Source organism: Mus caroli, unplaced genomic scaffold, assembly GCF_978045245.1.
Source record: "Mus caroli unplaced genomic scaffold, Mus_caroli_1 scaffold_15, whole genome shotgun sequence".
NCBI classification, from domain to species: domain Eukaryota; kingdom Metazoa; phylum Chordata; class Mammalia; order Rodentia; family Muridae; genus Mus; species Mus caroli.
Window position 1 is genome coordinate 7,942,700 of NW_028227270.1, and position 6,000 is coordinate 7,948,699.

Genomic DNA, 6,000 nt, shown 5'->3' on the forward strand with positions numbered 1-6,000 from the left:
AGCTTCGTGGTTTCTGTCTGCAAGGATCGGAGGATCTGTTTCAGGCAGTGTGGGTTCCTAGCTGGGTGATTGTTGGCAGTTGTTTGAGCTTTTAAATCCCAGAATCTTACGTTGTAAGACAAGGGATGATACTATATATCATCTACAGGATTATATGCATACAAATATGTGGAGATGGTGAACATGAGAAATATATAAACAATAGATCAAATATTGAGATCTGGCTGTGCCTGGCCCTAAGTTCCTACACATTGTGTACAAAACAGTGGGTTTTCAGGCTGTGTCTTGCTCTGAGGCTCCACTCTATGAGCAGCATCTGAATTTTAAGGGTGGATGATGACTCCACACCTGGATAGACACTGTAAACAACATCTGTTCTGCAGTACTCTCAAGGCTCAGGCCAGTAAATCACTTGTTCCTAAAAGTAGAGAGGGCGCCAATTGATGAAGTTTTCAGAGCCAATTGGGATAATAGGAGCACATGGACATATTAAAACCATATTAGGAACACCAGGCCCAAACCTTTTGGATACGGCAGACCTTATAATAAAAGTATGGACCCCATAAAGAGGAGGACGTCCAATGCTATTGACTTGTCCCTCGGCTACTCTGTGTGCATGTGTCAAGGGACAAACAAGGAGAGAGCTCCTGATTTTCCCAGGGGCTTCAGTTTGGCCATGGCCCAAGTGTTGATTAGCCTGATTGATTACCACCATCTGTCTGTCCATTTGTTTGTCTAGATCTATTGTCTATTCATCATCCCATTCATCCACTTGGACCTGGTCCTGGTCCTTGCCTCTTCAGCCTCCACTGAACCTTACGTTTACACATTCAACTCTGACCCTCCAGTTGGACTTTCAGCAGAGTTAGTGATTTGATGCCCATATCTTTTCAGTTTCTCTGTTCCTCAAACCATTTAGAAATCCCTTGAAGCCTTCTGGAGCCTTTATAGCAATTCTGTAAAAGAGATATGATATAGTTATAGAGATACATTTAGTGTGTGATGTGTTTGTATGACTTAAAAGTTAGTATTGATAATTAAGCCCAAATAAAGAGTTTGGTCAAGGCTATGAAGGAAAAGGGGAATACTTGACAAATCATTTCCAAGGAAACCATCACACCTTGTGAATTTATTGTTATTTATATATTTTTGACATTGCAGAAAAACACAGATGTGTTTGACTGACATAGCACGTCATGGCTCTCGCAAAGTTATTCTCTGAGAGGCTTTGTCTGAAGTTTATCAAATAAGTGGGATTTTGCATTTGAGGCTGAGGAAGGATTTTCAAGATGTTAGATATTGCCATCAGCCTGCTTCACTGATGAAGCAGGAGGCTTCACAAGCGATGGTTTACTGTAACTCCTTGGTGAGAAGAGTTTAATCCCTGGATATTTGACTCTACATTCTGAGCATGTAGGGAGACATGTTCTTTTAAAACTATGTTAAATATCTTCTAAGCAAAAGTAGGAAAGGCATAAATGTTAGAGGAATACAGGGGGAGTGTCTATAAATGCTGATGTTTCTTGGCGTAGTGTAGGCAGAGTCTACTTCCCAGCCATTGTGACTAGAGCAGCCACAAACATGGAAGTGCAGGTTTTTCTGAGGAGAATAGTCTTTGTATGTATGTCTAGGAGCAGTACAGTGGTCCACCAATGACACTTCTACCAATAGTGAATAGGCATCCCCCTTCCTCACGTGCTGGCCAGTATGTGTTGGCTTTCTTTTCTTCCCCCTCCCCCCTTCTCCTACTCTTCTATGTGGAGTCTCTTGTTCTTCCATGTGAATCTTAAGATTTTTTTTTCTATTTCTGTGACAAACATCAAATCAATTTCACTGAGATTGCGTTTAATAAATAAATTGCCTTCAGTGAGATAGCCCTTTTTGCAATATTGTTTTGTCCAGACCTCTGGAGGTCTTTCCACCTTCAAGTGTCTTCCTCAATTTCTGTCTTGGGAATTTAAAATTTTTCATCATGGGGATCTTTGACATTCTTGGTTAGGTTTATCCCAAGGCATATATATATAACTATTGTGAATGGAATTGTTTCTCAGTTTGTTGTTTACTTCTGGTGTATAGGAAGGCTAGTGACCTTTTGTGTTATTTTTGTATCCTGCCACTTTGCTGAATGTGGTTAACTGGGTTGAATGTTTTCTGATGGAGTCCTTGGGATCTATTACTTATTACATCATCCCGTCTTGCAGATGAGATAGTTTGGTTCCTTCCTGCTTGTAACCCTTCTCTTCCTGCTCTCCCTGAGTTGCGCTGTGCTGTACTGAACGAGAGTGGAGAAAGCAGACATCCTTGTCTTGTCCCTGATTTTAGTGGAGATGCTTTGAGCTTTCCTCCCACTTAATATAATGTTTGGCTCTAGGTTTGTCACATAATAACTTTATAATATTGAGATATGTGGGTCTTTTCTATATCAAGTTTCCCCAGGACTTTTAACATGAAATGATATTGGATTTTGTCAAAAGCTGTCTCTGTGGAGAGAGACCATGTGATGTCTGTCCTTGAGTTCATTTGTGTAATGCATGACATTTATTGATTTATGTATATTGAACTACCTCTGCATCTCTGGGGCAAAGACAACTGGATCATGGTGAACGATCTTTTTGATGTGTTCTTGAATTTTGTTGGCAGGTATTTCTTGGAGAATTTTTGCACACAAGTTCATTGGGTAAATTGATCTGTAGTTTCCTTTCTTTGCTGTGCTGGTATCAAGGTAATATTAGCCACATAGGAGCGGTAAGGTAGGTATCCCTTCTTTTCTTTCTCATGGAGCAATGTGAGAGGCACTGGTATTAGTTCTTCTTCGATGATCTAGTAAAACTCGCCAGCAAACCCATCTGGACTTGGATTTAATTTTTGTTGGGATGCTTCTAATTACTGTTTCATTTTCCCTGCTTGTGGTTATTGATTTTTTTTTAATGTTTATCTCCTCTTGCTTTAACTTGGACAAGTCATCACCATCTGTAAATTAACTCATTTCTTTAAGGATTTGCTTTTATTATTTCTAAGTTTCTCTAGTATGCAGTGCTAGTGAGAAGGGATGAGCCCTTTAAGAAGGGGGGTTTATTTGAAAGAAGCGCAGTCTCGGGGTATCCCCCTAAAGACAATACAGGGTCCCTGGCTATCTCTTTGCTTACTTCCTGGACACATGGGGGAAAACTCCATCAGGGTTCTCACACCATCTTAGTGCAAGCCCCCAAACCACAGAACCAAGAGTCTATGGGCTGAATCCCCTGAAATGACCCAGAAATAACCCTTTGCTCCTTGTCCATCATCTTTCTTGAACATTTTGTCACTGCCTGAGGGCTAACACAACCAGAACTTTGTGTGGAGGAGCTAGCTGCCTCACACTTCTCTTGCACGGCCTTCTTGGTAGGCCAGGTCACCAGGTGCTCCCTTATCTAACCCTCACCTTTGTCTACCATGTGCAGTGTTCTCTCCTGTCCTGCTAATTTAGCATCTCTTGTTCTTTTTTTTAAATCTTGCCTCCAACATGAAATCAAATATCTGTCCGTGTCCAAGGCAGGCCAGCTCTATGCTTATTCTTTGAAGTCTTATGGGCAGCAAATATTTAAGCCCCCAGGGTCCCTAGATTATTTCTAAAAAGGATTCAGGTAACCAAGTGCTGTGTCATGTCACTAGTTAAGGAGTCCAGGTAATTTGTAAGTGTCTCCAGACATTAAGTCTTCTTGGCCTTCATTTGTCAAGGAAAAAGGAGTGTTTGGCCTTTCAAGGCAAAGCCAAAACAGAAACCAGTTCCATCTATCAGCTCAGGTCTGTTATGTCCCAAGTGAATGTGAGTACAAGCACCACCAAACCTGAGTCAGAGCATCTCCCAGACAAAGGCTTTCAGGCCTGGAGAAATTACTGTCTCCCCACCAGTTCCATTGCTCTCATTTTCCTTCAGGACTAGAAACCAACTTCCAGATGAAAGAGACAAAGGCACTTCTCTTCAGCTCTGAGGTTTGCTCTCAACCTCACATCCCTCCCTTCTGCATGTGAGTATTTGCTGGCGTGACCAGGCACAGGCACAGCAGGGCGGCACTCTCAGCTCTGCTGCTAGGGAAGGAACAGGTCCCACTGAGAAGACTATGCTGGTAGAAAGGAGAGAGAGAGAATCCTCTTAGTGAAGGACTTATACACACTAACACTCTGCCGACATGGCCAGAACTTTATATATTAATTAGTGTTGCCTCAAGTCTGTCACATAGAAGCATTTTGATCTTTCAAAACTCTCCCTGATCTCCCACCCCTACCCTCACACATATGAATTACAGTGATGTGCTTATTTCTACCTGTGGGGCAAGGCTCTTTCCATAGAACTCTGCATTCCTAATCACCAGTGTGCAAAGGGCCTTTCAGAATCTTATCTAATATAGCACTGAGGAGCCTGAATGTCCTCCCCCAGGTTAGTTCTCTCTTCTCCCTTTACTCTCATCTTACTGTAGAACATCCAAAACATCTAACTGCTAGAAAATCCATCAGGCTGCTCATGACCCTAACCCCCTGTGCTTTCTTGACACATGACAATCCCTGTAGCTTCATCAGACCTTTATTAACAGACCCTAGTCTCTTAAACTCCAAACCCTTTTCTACTTTGAATTCTAAAACTGAAAAGAAACCCAGATTTCACTTTACATGGCTATTTTTCTTGTTAAAAATAGATGTTCCAGGATTTATTGTTTGTTATAAAAATAAAAGATATTTTCAATACTAACCAAGAACCCAATGTCAAAAAATATTACATTTAGATTGACCTAGAGAGAACAGGCACCAAGTATTAAAATGGCTGCCACAGCTTGTGTCCTTTTGAGTATATTAACCTCAAGATGATATAGGTGGGTGCCTATCTTTGAACGTAGGTTAATCTCATCAGAATCTACTTTCAGCAGTTGAAGGGGCTGGTAGGACCAGAGAGCGAGAATTGAACTTTGCTATGATCAGCCCTACAGTAACAGAGTCTTAGTCTGTGATTTGATTTAAAGCAACTTAATCATATGTTATGAAATGAAATTAATACAGTTTCAAGCACCTGTGTAATGAGAGCAATAGAATCCAGGCTTGCCAGATCCAGAACTCTCTATAGGACTCCCAGCACTCTGTGACCTATATAGCTACTTTAGAGGTAGCCCTACAATTCTACAAGTTGTAGAGTCTCCTGTAATTAGAATCACCTGCATTTGGTAAGAGAAACGTTAGAAGCAAGCTTGGTTCTGAATGGGGTTTCAATATGAATGTTTGTATTTAGAACATCGGTTGAGTGTATTCAGCTGTGAGAGTAAAGGGGAATCACTGACTTTCCCCTCCTAAGGTATATTGTCTCTGGTGCTCTGGGTGACATGAAGTCCCTGTTGAGCATGAGCAAAACTAGACAATTAGATTATTGAGAAGTATTTCTGATGCTTCCTGAAAAGTAAGCCTTAAGAAATCTCCTGAAAGGTTGATGAGATTAGAAGACAGAACAAAGAAGTTCCTCACCCCTTGGATAAGATTCTAAAGAAGGAGGAGGAGGAGGAGGAAGAGGAGGAGGAGGAGGAGGAGGAGGAGGAGGAGGAGGAGGAGGTGGTGGTGGTGTAGGAAGAGAAGGAGGAGGAGAGGAAGAGGAGGAGGAGGAGAGGAAGAGGAGGGGGGGAGGAGGAGGAGGAGGAGGAGGAGGAGGAGGAGGAGGACATATCTAACACAGTAAGAAGCTGTCCTGTCTGTGTGGCTGGATATCCCAGTGAAAGACCCAGGCAACTGAGTAGAACAGTGGTTTTCATCCTCTGGATGGAAACCCCTTTCGGAGCTGCATAGCAGATATCCTGCATATCAGATGTATATATGTGATCCATAACAGTAGCAGAATTACAGTTTTGAAGTAGCAATAAAATAATTGTATGCTTATGGATTACCACAACATGAAGAACTATATTAAAGGGTTGCAGCATTAGGAAGGTTGAGAACCACTGTTATAGGAGATGTTATACTCATGTTTATTAGTCACTTGTATGG